Source organism: Melanerpes formicivorus, unplaced genomic scaffold, assembly GCF_026170545.1.
Source record: "Melanerpes formicivorus ecotype bairdi unplaced genomic scaffold, bMelFor1.0.p_v2 SCAF_36, whole genome shotgun sequence".
Lineage (NCBI taxonomy): Eukaryota > Metazoa > Chordata > Aves > Piciformes > Picidae > Melanerpes > Melanerpes formicivorus.
Window position 1 is genome coordinate 7,366,155 of NW_027142388.1, and position 14,550 is coordinate 7,380,704.

The 14,550-nt window shown below is 40.4% G+C and overlaps 1 protein-coding gene across 1 annotated transcript in view; it reads right to left on the reverse strand.

Annotated features, from left to right (window-relative positions):
- Window positions 1-14,550, reverse strand: part of TMEM132B (transmembrane protein 132B) — a 263,337-nt gene that overhangs the window by 63,896 nt on the left and 184,891 nt on the right. The window lies entirely within an intron of this gene.

The window sequence follows — 14,550 nt, forward strand, 5'->3', positions numbered from 1 at the left end:
GATACTGTGATACTGTGATACCAAACAAAGCTATTCGAACTTGTGGTTTGAAATTTCATCTCGTAGGATATAGGCTATGGATGTGGTTTGAAATTCCCATTATGGGATACAAGTGAAGGAGACCATTGGGATTGTGGCTCTTTTCTTGAGCAGCTACTCATGTAACTAGCAGCAATGCAAAATGTGCTCTCACATTAACAAAACCAAAACAAAGCAAAATAAAACGATAACAAAGCAAACCAAAACGATAACAAAGCCCACACAAAAGCCAGTTTGCAGCTCATTTTGTTGCTTAGGTTATGTATTAAGAAAACAACTTATGCAACACACACCAGCAATAACTATTTCTATATTTTAAAAGGCAAGTTTACAACTGAAAATAACTGATAAATCTGAGGCTTTGTGAATGGTAATTTTTGTTTGGTGGTGGTCTATAAAAGCTCAAGCATGCACATGTTTCAGTGAATTTGTCACCACATTTCTACCTCTGCTGCAGATTTCAAACACACTTCATTTATTTATTTATTTATTTTAAACTACCTGTTCACTGAAGCTGCTGCTGAACACCACCAGTCCTCAGGAGAGCTGAAGGTTTGGTGGGAGCTTCCAATGCAGCTGTGGTTTTATTAAAGGACTTACTTGTTGTGCAAATACCTCAGCAAAAATCCTTGCACAGGCTCCTTTTAAGCTGAGCTACTAATGTCCCTCGGTACCTATGTGTATTATAAATATCTAGAAAAGTAACTGGAAGAGAAACTGGGTCCCAGGTCTCCCCCCCACCAAGCCCTAACTATAGAATCATAGAATCATCAAATTGTTAGGGTTGGAAGGGACCTCAAGGATGATATAGCTCCGACCCCTCTGCCATGAGCAGGGACACCTCACACTATATCAGGTTGCTCAGAAACACACCCAGCCTGGTCTTAAACACCTCCAGGGATGAGGCTTCTACCACCTCCCTGGGCAACCTGTTCCAGTGTCTCAGCACCCTCTGGTGAAGAACTTCTTCCTAACATCCAACCTGACTACCCATTTCTATTTTTGTTCCATTCATGACAGTTATAACAGTATAACCATGACAGTTATACCCATTTCTTATCTGAGTTGAGTAGGAAAGGTTCAAAATGCGGGACTGAGAAAAGGCTGCTCCTCACAGTCCAGAAACTAGAGATGATGTGGGAAGTATATCATGTTCACTTGTGAGCTTAAAAGCCCACAAGCAAAAGGAAAACCCAATAAACAATAGCTGCAGTGGGGGAACACTGGAAAAATGTGTGATTTGGATGCAATGCAAGCAGGTATTTGTGTCTCTCCTCACCATCCTAAGATATGTACTCTTTTAAAACCTCTACAACATCATTGATTCACTAGAAGATTTTTCCCAGCACCATGTAAGATACACTCCCTTTTCCCTTCTCAGCACTGTCCCCATCAGGAAGCTCCTGCAACCTACCACCCTGAAGGATGCTCTTTAGGGGTGCTGGGGAAACAGCTCAGGAATCTGAATACCACGAGGCAGTTGAGCTTCTGCTGACCACTATCACAGAGCCACTGTGCCCTGTCCTTTTTTCTGTATAAATGGGTTGAGTGAAACACAAAATTCACTGGAATTGCACTGAAAATGCACTTCTCTTGTAAGTACCACAACTTGCAGAGGGATATCTAACAGACCTAAACAATAAGGTCCATGCAAAAATCCCATGAAGTGACTCCTGGTGTCTTAACTTTCAGAAGTCCAACTATGAGATGCTCTTGAAAATCTCATCTCAAAATTCCCTGAGACTCAGTACTCCACAGTCACAGGGCTCTGACTCTTCACAGGGATGGAGTTTTGCTTTTCCCATAAATTGCTGGTCCCTAGAAACCAAGTAATATTACATGGTAAACATTCCTGATTTTCAACTGGCAAAGGTAGGCCTGAGCTGGCAACCAAAAAGCTAAATAACCATTGCAGCTGCCTATTCTGATGTAGAATTTAATGGCATACTTTTCCCTTTGAAATTTGCTCTTCATTAGGTGAGCTTCAAAATGGAGGCTGAAACAATGAGTGTTTTCAACTCTGCAGAAGATCAAATGCATTTTGATATCCATACTTTAAGGAAGAAATGGCACACTAATGAGAAGCAGAGATCAAATGCTCTGTTTGTCACTTAAATCTCTAGGCACATGAAGTAGATCCAGCCTGTTAACCCATGCCTGGCACACCAAAAAGCTGCAGTGTCCAAATGGCTTCATGTTTTCTTCCCATTAAACTTCAATTCTTGTGGCTCCTTCTCTTTCACAGAACTAAGACAATGCTACAGGAATTAGCTTGTTCTGGACCACAAGGCAACAGCAGGAAGAGAAAGAGCATGTGTAGGAGTGGGGGCTGAATGAAGTGTGATTTTGGGGTTATATTCTCTACCTTTTTCCTCTACTCTTTACAGCAACCCACTGGGAGACTGTACAAGCAGCAACAGCAAATACTGGCTGTGATCAGCATGTAAGTCAAGGCAAGGTTCTTCCTCTGCAGGAACTCAAGGGCAGATTTGGGCTCTCTCCCAAGACACAGTTACAGAAGCCATGCCAGTATTGGTCTGGTGGCACTGAGGTTTTGGGCAGTGGTATTCCCAGCTGTGGAAAGCCAGCTGGAACATCAGGGTTCTTGCCATTTCAATGTATTTACCAACCCAGAATTAGAAGGTCCCAAAGATCTTGCAAAACTCAATTAGCTTCTCCCTGTCCTTGACCACAGATTTCAGCATGATGCCAACATATCCTCCCTTGAAACTTGCTGGATCCATTTCTTGCCCTAGCCACAGAAGGGGATGAATTTATTACCTCTCAAATAACCTGGAATTTACATTGCCTGCTCCTCTCCACCCTCATCAGTGCTGTGCTCTGCCACCCCTGACACTCATGCCACTCTCCTGAGGGAGCTCTGTCTTCTGCCTTGAAATGATCTTGGAAGAGCTCACACGCCCAGTGCCAAGAAGCGCAAAATGCAGTTTTTCTTTCCAGCTCCACGGGAGGCAGAGTTGTGAAACTGCTAATTCAAGAACTTCAGAACTGAGCAACAGAGACTGTTCCAAGGCTGTCCCAAAGCACCGTGTTAATAAAGCTGTAGTTTAGCATTTTCAGTAAAGCTGAAACACCTTTGGAGCAAATTTCTTTACACACAATAGCTTCTCATAGGCTACATTACAGTTTCTAAAGCTCCCTGGCTGCTGCTCTGTTCCTGCTTATGATGCTGTTTTCATCACTAAGATAGATAAATAAATAAATAGAAATTGTATCTAAAATAATTCCTCTGCCTAACTGATACTGGGGCCATGTAAACCAGGAGTAACTACATTAAGGTCAGTGCCAGCTTTAAACAAGAGTGGTGTTAAATACAAATGACCATTTACAAGAGAAACTTTCAGAGCAACATGTACATAAGAAATAAAGTACAGCATCTGTTTGGCAAGAACTTGGTCTGTTAGCATAAGTTAAGAACTATGTATTTCCCTCACAAGATGTATACACAATACAAAATTAATTAATGCAAAAGGGACTCAGCTTGCTGTACATCTTACAAACACAGGCTGACAATTAAATGGTTCTAATAAGACTTACTCTTCAACTAGCAGAACAGCTCAAAAACAAACATCATTTTGTCCACGTGTGCCTATTCTACTCATGTGCTGATTTAATTAACAGTAATTTCATTATCTCTGAGATTTCTTCTGTTTTGCAAATGATGCCCTTTTGATGAGGGCTTTAGTTCAAATTACTGGCTAATCAGCTGTAGACCAAGACTAGAATGCTAACTAATTGGTAATAAAACCAGAATGAGCCTTCTGAAAAAAATTGTCAGATGAGCCAAATTATTGGGGAATTGTTGAGGATCAAGAAGAGTCTCATTTTAGGTAGACAAAGTAAAAGCTTTACAGATCCCTCCAGCACACTGTATTTCCCTGTCTGGGTCCTGTTAATGGTCTATATTGCTCACAAAATCACTTCAGGTTAGCTCAGCTCACCCCTTTTGCAATCATGTTGTCAAGAGGTTCACTGTGTCCTTATTCCTGGTCTGCAGGAAGTCCTACCACTCTTGATAGTCTATCAAGGGATCCCTCCATCAGCTTGCACTAAACTCCCACTGGCAGATTTTTCATAAAGACAGAAGAAGCAAATCTAAAGGAAGAGAAGTAACTAAAGAGCCCTCCAGAGGCAGCACAGCCCCATCAGCTCAGCAGAAGAGCACCTTTTAGCATTTTCCTCTGCACATTTATTATTGGAACCACTTAGTTCTAACAAGAATTTACAGTCTGTGCATCCTTGGAGAAGGTTTTCTAAGCATAGTAACTCTCCACACGGATGAAAGAGACTCGAGATCGCTCTGGCTTCAGGCATCCCTGGATGTCCTCCTATCCTTAATGCAGGAACAGCATTTTAACTCTTGCAAACACAGCTTTATTGAGAAACACCTGACCAAAGATGTTACAGGTATTTGTCAATCAACTCTGAACTGGTTTCTTTCCAAAGGCAGGGCTGTGCAGAGCAGAATTCAGGCATCATTAGTCTGATTTTCAACAAGAAATATCTCCAGAGCATTATCTCCACAGCAGTACACTTTTAATAAGAAGGCAGGGCAGAAGGAACGTGGAAGTGGCAATGCACACAGCCTCTGTGTCAAAGGGATTAATCACAGCAGCAGACACAGATCAGCTGGGAGCGGGGGAGGACGAGGCCCTGCAGCTTGCCAGGGAGGAGATGTACAGTGTTTAAGAGCAAGAGTAGGGAGAGATGTCCCCTTTATCTCTCCCCAGCAGTTGCTTGCCTGAATGATCATAAATTAGTTCCAGAACTGCATTTTACAGCAATGACAATGAAGAAAAGCAGTGCCAGACTTAGGACATTTGTGGGTACATTATCTGAAGGCAGATGCTGGTATGGGATCAGGGCAGGCATTCCCATGGCACAGGCAATTCTGCAGCATTCCTGGTGATGGAAAGATGGAAATTTTTTAAGAGAAACAAGGGATATGAAAAGCCAGCTTACTGTGCTGGAAAGGCCTTTGTTTCATGGGGTAATCATCAGCATTCATCCAAACTGCAAACAACTGGCAATATGTGATCCAATCAATGCAATCTGGTAAGCTTCAGAGTGATTTCCAGTACGAGGGCTAGCAGAAAATGCTGCCTTTAGGACCCACTCCTGAGTAGCTAGCAACAGGATCTCAGAACCCCTTGGCATCAGCACTCCCTGCATACACACTAATGTTTTGGACTGTAGTTGCACAACAACTATCAGCGAGTGTATCTAATTTCATGAAAGAAAATTATTGGTTCACAGTGGAATAACATGGTGCTTTTACTCAAGCAGGCATAAAACATGAGTATGAAATCCCTCATATAATCTCTAGCTATTGTCATTCAGTGTTTATCATCCAACAGAGTTGAATACAATTCTTATCTTTGATGGATGTGGCACACAATAGCTGTTTTCTTGAGTGCATCATAAATATTAATAGTATTCAATGAGCTTCTTAAGATTTGTCATGTCACATTGCTTTCATGGAAACACCCAAAGTGCCATTAATTTTGCCTCACCAACAGCAAATTTTCTTGGTTTCTTTCTTTCTTTTTTGCTTTCAACATTAAATGGGAGATAATGTGCAACCAAACAGAGGAGGAAAAGGGGTAATGGCTCACACTGAGCAATTCCAAAACCCAGTTCAGATGCCCAAAATGAGACTGAAAGGGAAAATATGTAATGTTCTTTGGAAAACACAGTCCAGTTCAAATGAAACACTTGTGAGGGCCTGTGGTGACAGGATAAAGTGCAATAGTTTTAAAATAGAGCAGGGTAGATTTAGATTGGACATTAGGAGGTTGGACTAGATGACCTTTAGATGTCCCCTTCAACCCAAACTATTCTATGATTCTATAATTAGGACTAAGTTCTTCACTATGAAGGTACTGAGACATTGGAATGGGTTGTCCAGAGAAGCTGTGGATGCCTCATCCCTGGAAGTATTTAAGACCAGTTTGGATGAGGCTTTGAGCAACCTGGTCTAGCAGGAGGTATTCATGCCCATGGAAGCAGGGGTTGGAACTAGATGGTCTTTAAGATTACTTCTAAGTTAAACTATTCTATGACACTTTGCCTTTATAAATCTGAGATTTGAGTAGAATTTCTTTTTTGGAAGAACCCTGAGAAAAGAGGCTGCCATTATTAAAATGATCCTGCTCTGCCATATTCAGAATGGGACATTTTAATTCAAGGGGGAAAAAAAAAACCACTTCCTCTCTTGAAGAATTTTCATTGATCCTTGCTAGCTTTTCTGAGTGTCTGTTCACAACACAGTTTGAAATTTCCTGGGTTTGATCAGAGCAAAGCCCACGTGAGCATTCCTCAGGATTTTCCTTCCATCCTATTTCAGAGTCCAAGCCTTCCTCTGCATTAAACTTAGTAAACTCTTCAGAAATTTCTGGTTTGGCTGACATATTCCAAGAAATCTTTTAAAATTTCAGCTTCCCTCATCAAATTCACCCTGTGGTTGTCAGAACAATCTTACAAAACAAAACCCATTTAATTCCCTACAACAATTAATTTAAAGATGGTAACAATTGCAGAGAAAATATCTTTACTACAGAGACATAAGCCACTCACTATGGGCATGAGAAATATAATAATACAAAATAATTTCTCTTTTCTTTCTCTGTACTCTCTCCCCAGTACTTAATTTGCTCTGAGTTTAAAATCAATCTTTCCAGTGTGGGGTTTTTAGGGAAGCTCAAGGCTTCAATCCTGCTCCCTTTAATTAATGTTACAACTTACACTGAAATTCGTGATCTGGGAGTCAAAGATTCTGGTTTTGTTTAATAAAAATCTTGATAATCTCTGATATGCATGGGATGAAAATCTACTGGATATTGAATTCACTTTTAAATGGGTTGTTGTATGAAATGGTAAATTTTGTGAAAGACAAAATTGTGTTCCATGCAGTTCACTTTGCATGTAAAGTAACATAGTGACACACTGCAATTTAAAGGGAACTGGAAGGCCAAAGGTCAAAAGAAATTCAAGTAAGAAATATGCATTAAGGGCAATGGATAAACACATTTGGGACATTTTACACATAAATACATTTTAACCAACCTCTAAAAAGCATGTAAATCATCTGGGTTTTCTAGAAATGACTGATCCTATTCTGGTGGCTTTGACACTCCAGGATTAAGTGTTCCAGGTTTTATAACCAGCCCCAGAGAGAGCAAAGAAAAGAGGCTGCTAAAGCTTGACATTTTCTTATTTTAGTTTAATGTGAAGGAAAGCTTCTTCCTAAGTCTGGGTCAATTTCCATCTTGGCATGAATGTGCTCCTTTAATTGGTGTCTAAATATAACCTATCATGCCATTAGCAAAAATTATTTCCATAGGAGAAGTAAACTCCTGAAAGTGGGGCCTGTTACTGTTTTAAAACACTCTGTTTGGATATCTAGATTCAGCATTGTTTTATGTAGGAACATGGACACTCCAATTCCCATTTCTTCAGACATCTTTTAACTTGTGCTGAATTAAAATGAATACACGGAAGAAATCTTCTCCCCAAACAAGGGCACAAGAGTCATCATGAATGAAAGCTCTGGCAGGGTCTGAATAATGGATTAGGATTTAACCTCAGCAAGCTCATAGTCAAAAGCTACCAAACAAGAGAAGTTCTATCAGGAAAGATGGGATTTCTAACTTCTGGAATGACTTTGTTGACTGAAGGGTCACACAGGCATCACTCAGCATGGAGAGCCACTGCAGACTATGGCTGGATGTGGCTGCACGTAGGTCTGCCATCTCCTCAGCTTGCCCAAGGGCTTGCATATGGAGATTGGTACTCTCAGGCATGGGACAATATTCCCAATACAATCCAGGCACTCAAGTCCTGTCTCTTTTATGCAGGGCAGACAAAACTAAATGTTTTTTATTTAGTCAATCATTTTTTAAAGCCTTCCCACAAATAGAACTGAACCTTTATACTGGAAAGGTACACAGCCCTCACTAGGAAAGATGTATCTCAGTATGACTATGGTGGACTCCCCATGAATAAGAGTGCAAGGCCATTCTATCTCCTCTGCAAATAGGGCTTTGGTGGCTTTCATCCTATGTTGCATTTACCCTCCTGTTCCCCACTAGATACTTGGCAGCCAAAGCTAGCACTGCATTGAAAGATAAAACCACCTCACTCAGCCTTCCTGCTTTTTCTAAACCAAACAAGCCAAGTGTTGCACTCAGCAGCCCCCTTTCAGCCAGAGTCAGGGAAATGCCCACCTTTAAGGATGATTTTTCTGGGTGTTCTTGTCACTACATTTGCTAGCAGCAACTGGAGAAGCTATTATTCAGCCTCCCATTTAAAAGAAACCTCACTGGTGTATATAAAGCCATCTGTGGTTTTAAGTGATTCACAACATTAGTAAACCATTAGTCAACCATGGCTTACATTTTTGAGGAGGAAACAAGATTTCTGAAGACACAGATTAAATACTTGTAGGATATACAGAAATATTTCATGCTGAGGGGCTCAGAGCACTGGTGAAATATTGATTGTTGCATTTGAAAAACACTTCAGAATAATGACAGTCAGGGAATTACAGTTCTATTACTATACAAGAAAGGATCTGTAACTCATATATCTAAAACACTAGTGCTGCCAGTCATGGGCCAAGCCATCACTTTCCTAGATATGAAGAAAATGTTAGATATTTGTCTATTATTAAACCTATTGTTCCTCAAGCCTTCAGCCTCAGCTGGAGCCTTCTCATAAAAACAGTTAAAATAAATCTTTTCAATGTCTCATTCTTTACTTTGACTAAGTTCCTGGTTGCCTAGAAACTCTAAAAGACTGGGATTTGTCTTCTTTTTTCTTTTTTTTTTTCATTTTCCCCCAACTGTTAGTTAGATAACAGATCCATCCAATCACACTGTTTTGTGACAGAAACCTGGATGGCAGGCTCAAAGCTGGTGAAGTGTTTGTTTCTTGTACCCAAGCAGTGTCAGACTCCACGAAGTACCCTGCTACTAGCAAGTTCCCATAACTATGGAAAATTGCAGGTTGTGTCTATTTAGATCATGAGAGCAAACTGTGAGAATTGTATCATCCCTGAGCAGAACAGATCTACCTGTGCTACCCATTTCTATACTTAGCAAGAAATACACTTCCACTTCATGAGATTGTTATATCACTGGGTGTCTAGTTTAGATCCAGCTTAACAATGTTCTGACAGATCTGCTGGATGCCTAAAACACACCTGCATTAGATATCAACCAATTTTACAACTTGCATCCTACTTCTATACCATAAAACCTATTTTAAAGTAATCACCTGTGGTGTTTGTAGTTAGCAATTGTAGTATCAGAAGGCAGATTCTTTTCCTGATATTCGGTGGCACAACAAAATAGTGGAACCAGAAAGGGCTTCCAGTGTGGATATATTCCACTTCCTCACCTCAAACTGCAATTCTACACAACGTGATGAAAATAGATCACCTTCCCACTTTTCAGGGCATCAGTTCCACACATTAATCTGTACACCAGATGTTGCAAGAATCAATTATCAGAGACATTTATTGTCAAAAAGAAAACAAGATAAGCCTCACAGGAGTAGAGCAGATGACATTTTCACCTGACACTCAATGCATGGTGGATCATTAAACTCAACAGCCCAGATCCTCAAAGGTATTCAGGGACATACAGGTATTTTGCAAGAGGACAGTGCAATAATGCTCAAGCTAGAAGCCTGTATGCTATCTCCAAACTTGCCACCTCACTGCAGTGTTCAGTATCATTCATTTTCCATAGGCAGTATTTCATCAGTTTTGTTAATCTCAAAAGTTTGTGACAAAAAGTTAGATATAACTAAATAGTCCTTAAAAGACAATCTCCAGAAGTCAAATATTTCAGCTTCTAAATAAGCTTCAAATTAAGGGAGTAATCCTCCCATCCATGTATTTTCACATTGGCTTAAGTTGTTAAGCACAGCTTTAGGTGATAAAAATAGCAATTCCATTCTTCAAAGCCACTCATCTGTGCTGTCATTAGTTCTTCACGGTATAGATCCTACCTGTTTTCTAACCAAAACAGTTTTTAGAGATAATAAGCAACAGCACTGTAGGATTTCGTTAAAGTGTTTGAAAAAGTACCTTTGAAAGTATGAAAAGTGACTTAACAAATCATTTGAAACGGGTAAAACGGAATAACAGTGCCTTGATTTCCATTTAATTTTCCATTCTCATCAAGCTTGGCTTATTCAGGTCTGATTAATTAATGTCTGCAAAGTGTTCTGAAAACATAAAACATTACATAAATACCAAACATTAACAGAGCACTTAAGGAAAAAATAATTTGTTGATTTGCATGGAGTTTCAGGAATTAGCATGTGCTTATTTACCCTGTGTAAGCAGGCCTGTCCAATCCCTTTTAGCTCTCAAAAACTGCTTCAGCAGCTAGAGGCTACAGTTCACAGAAAATGAATTAAGAATGACTTGCAAAGTTGAACTTCCAGGGGTACACACACACATAGATGGCTTTCATTCATTTTCAAGCCTACTGTACCTCCAAACAGGATGCTAGCTGCACAGCCTTGGGGATTAGAACAGCAGCACTCCAAGGATTTCAGAGGTTGCTGCGTTTTGAGCTTTGTGTTTTCTCAGCTTGCTGCCTAAAGAACTTAGAATTTCACTGACTACTTCTATAGCAGTCTGAAAAGATCATATAATTCCCTGCATACTTGGGTGTCTGGGTATCTTAAGACACCTTCTCCCTATTCATATATTTTTATACCTCTATAGCTATAGAAGAGGACAACCATGAGTATATCATGCTCAGAAGGGATAAATTTCCCAATCCAGCCCCCAGGAGCAAAGTACAGACTATTGCTGTAAGCACTTTGGAAGATTGGTTGGTTTATAAAACAAAGGCTAGGTAGGATAGGTATGCGAGGCCCCAAATCCTGTCAGATCTTCTCAGCATAAGTCACACTGAACACCAGACAAAATAAACAATCTGTTTCTAAACTGGTGTAAAATGCACACAGCAATACCATCTGGGATCAGATCTAGTGAGGCTGGAAACTGTGCCAGTGAGACAATAAGCGCTTTGCACTCTGAATTGATTTTGAACTGGTGCTCCAGTCACCTGCTAAGAGGTAATGAGGTCATGTTTGGTCTAAACAAAAACTGGGTTGGTTAGGTTTGGTTTGGTTGGGGTTTTGTTGTTGTTTGGGTTTTATTTTGTTGTTGTAGGGTGAGGGGTTATTTTTTTTTGTGGGGGGCACAGGCTGACAGATACAGTCTACCTTCTTAGGTCCTTTCACACCTCAAAACATTTCCCAATTAAAACCAAACATGTTTTCCTACACAACTTTGGCTGTATGCATGCAGACTGGGTCACTTCCTCTTCCACCCTCTTCTCAGCAGCTGGGGATGATGGAAATTATAATAGAGCTTAACAAGAGGATTCCCCACTATATGCCTCTATAATAAGTGCTATAAGACTAAGGTCTCTCAGCAGGCATCTTATTTACAGGCAGAGCAGTAACAGCAACTCACAAAGCAAGCAGATCCTTCCAGCAGGAGTAGGGTTATCACAGCTGTCATCCCAGCCAGCTCCTGAGAAATGCAGGCTGCATTCAGTTGTGCTCACTCATCCTTTTCTTTGCCATGTCAGCCAGCAACGGTCTGCATCCCCATGGCAGCCTCTCTGTGTGCTTCCCCACTGTGCACAGCCTACATTGCTCACCCAGAAATAGAGAGAAGACTTGCAGAAAGCAAATCCTGTTACTGGACTGTGCTGCTTCCATCTGGATGTAGTTCCCTTGGAAATCCCAACTGTTTGGCCCTGTGCAGTTGTTGAAACAGGATGTTTCAATTAGGAGGAACTCATGGTTTTGAGAACTGTTAGATGATGCAGAAAGCAGGCAGGCTATCTTTCAGTATGCAATGTTGTTTTCTTTCCCCTCGTTAGTGCAAATGTCTTATTTATTTACACAGTTTGAATGCACTGAATTTGGCCATAAATAAGACTAAGATTTATTGTATGGAGGATCACTCAAATTAAAAAATGGATACTCTGGAAGAAATTCCTCATGTTCCAAGACTGCATTTTAGTCTTATTCCAAATAATATGTGAAACCCCACAAGATACCCCCAGTTTTTTTGCAGCTATTATACAGAAGAAAGAACAGTTGGGTTTAAAACTATTTCTACTTTTCTCACAAGATAACCAATTTCCAGTTATTTCCCAATGTCCCTATCAAGCCTTAAAAAATCTCAGTTCCTCTTTAGTCACAGCATATAAGCACTGCAGTGTATGATAATGTTCTTTGACCAAGTTCTATCCATCTGATAAACTCATCTCAGGAGCAGACAAAAGGCAGGCAGAAAGCACAGCTGATGGGTGCTGCCCTAGCCAGGATTTCACCTCTAGTGTTTTCCTTGCCCTTCTTCCTTCTGAATGCCTCAAAAGAGCTCCTATAAAGGCTCTGTTGATTCAATACCAAAGAACTAACCAGAAATAATTTGCAGTATCGATTCACTACAACAAGACTGTCTGCTAATAAGGAGTTAGTTTTACTACATGATACAAAAAATCAGCTGCATCTTCCCTTAAAAAAAAATCCAAAAGACAAAAAAAAGGACAGAAATCAACAACCAACAACCGAAAGCAAGCCTTTCAAGCTTTCTACCCACTGTAAGTGTTAGGAGCATGAGATTTGATCTTAAGAGCTTCATAAACTCACTACGGCAACAAAAATCAGCTCTTTTCATCAGGCTATTATTCAAATGTAACCATGCAGTCTCCCATATCTTTATCTACAAGGATAAAAAAAAAAAGGCAAGCTAGTAATGAGAAAAATATCCCTACTGCTATCTCCAGAGTCACCACAATGCAGTGACAGAATAAATTATCTGGGGCTCCTTCGATTTTCTCCTGTTTGTTTAAGAAAGTAGCATGGAAATCAAAGATAAATTCACGACCACCTGCAGCAACAAACAGCAATATTCCAAACTGGATGGAAAAGGATGTCTTTTCATGAAAAGAATCAAACTGGCCTGCAAAAGGAGGTGCAGACATTAAAGTTCATACTCCTTTTGCAAGATTTCACAGCTAGTTTCTCCTCCAGTAAGCTCTTAATGAACCCACCTCACCCACCAGAAAGAAATTTTTCCTCTTCATGACACTGAGCTGCACTTCTTCATGCAAATGCTGGTGTCATTACCACTGAAACACCATGAGGCTTTGGTAATCCCACCAAAACATTCACAGCTGCAAATGAGGGCCTAAATGTTTTGCTCAAACCTTGAACTCTCCAAGGAGAGCATGCTTTCATCTATAAATATTCAATGTTTACAAAGAAAGAGTGGATACACTGAAAAGGAACAGCAAGTCATTAATGTTCAGTGCAATGGCAAAGGCATGGAAACACACTGTGTTGCTCTTTTGGGGGACCAAGGTCCAGGAGCTGACAAAGCCATCCTTTACAGATATCACCTGCACTCAGAGAAAGAGTGTTTACCAATGAGCCAGGCAAATCTTGGAAGAGGAATGAAGGTTAAAATGCATTTAGTTCAATCAGGAACTCTGGGCTTCAGAACATGTTCCTCTGAACAATACAGGATGATGCATAGAGCAATCAGTTTTTTTGCTCCTGACTGGGCAATGCAGTGCCAGAACTGTACCAGTTAGTGATTGCTAAATGAAGCAGCACTGGAAACTGGCAAACATAAGGGAAAGAAAGGCAAATACAAGATGTAGTTCCTGCCCCTGCTGCCATCAATTGTCCAATCAGCCTTGGGCCAAGCCAGTCAAGGATGCTCACACAACAAAGTAAAAGCCCACATGAAACCCACCTGATCATATAGGGACTAAAATCACAAATTCACAGAAGAAGCTTTTTCTTTTACTCCATGGTTAGTTTACAATGACAAGGTGTCAGAGAGAAGATTAGCTCCACTTTGAATTCAGGTTCAGCCTAAGATTGTATCCAAGGACATTTAGAGACAGTTGAATTGGCCAACATCTGCCATTACTGCAAAGAGATTAAATAAACCCCTAGCAAAACCCTGGCAGAGACAGCAGCAAAGCTCTAATCCAACATTCACAGTGGGGTTGTAAACTGGATTTGCTCTTCTACACCCATGGCTCTCCACACAGCATGAGCTCCATGCTGTCCATTTGAAACCAGCAATACTATGTGCAAGACTGTCCACACACCACCTTCTGTCATTTATTGTGTCTGTTTCACCACTACCACTGGATGATATTCCATCCACACACTTAAGAGGGTTTTTTAAGAGGTTTTTTTTTCATCTTCCACATGCTTGGAAAAAAAAAAGGCACTTGAAGAAAATTCTCTATTGACTTTTACTGCACATAATTTCCCCTCTCTCTCCAGGCTGCCTTTGGCAGCAGAAACTGGAAATTAAAATTAATTAGAGTCTTGTTTACCTTTACAAACATCTTTTCTTGCTTCTATCCTAGAATGAGAAGCTATTGGTCATACAGAGGAAAATGCCAATATTTGTTGGTTATATGGTGT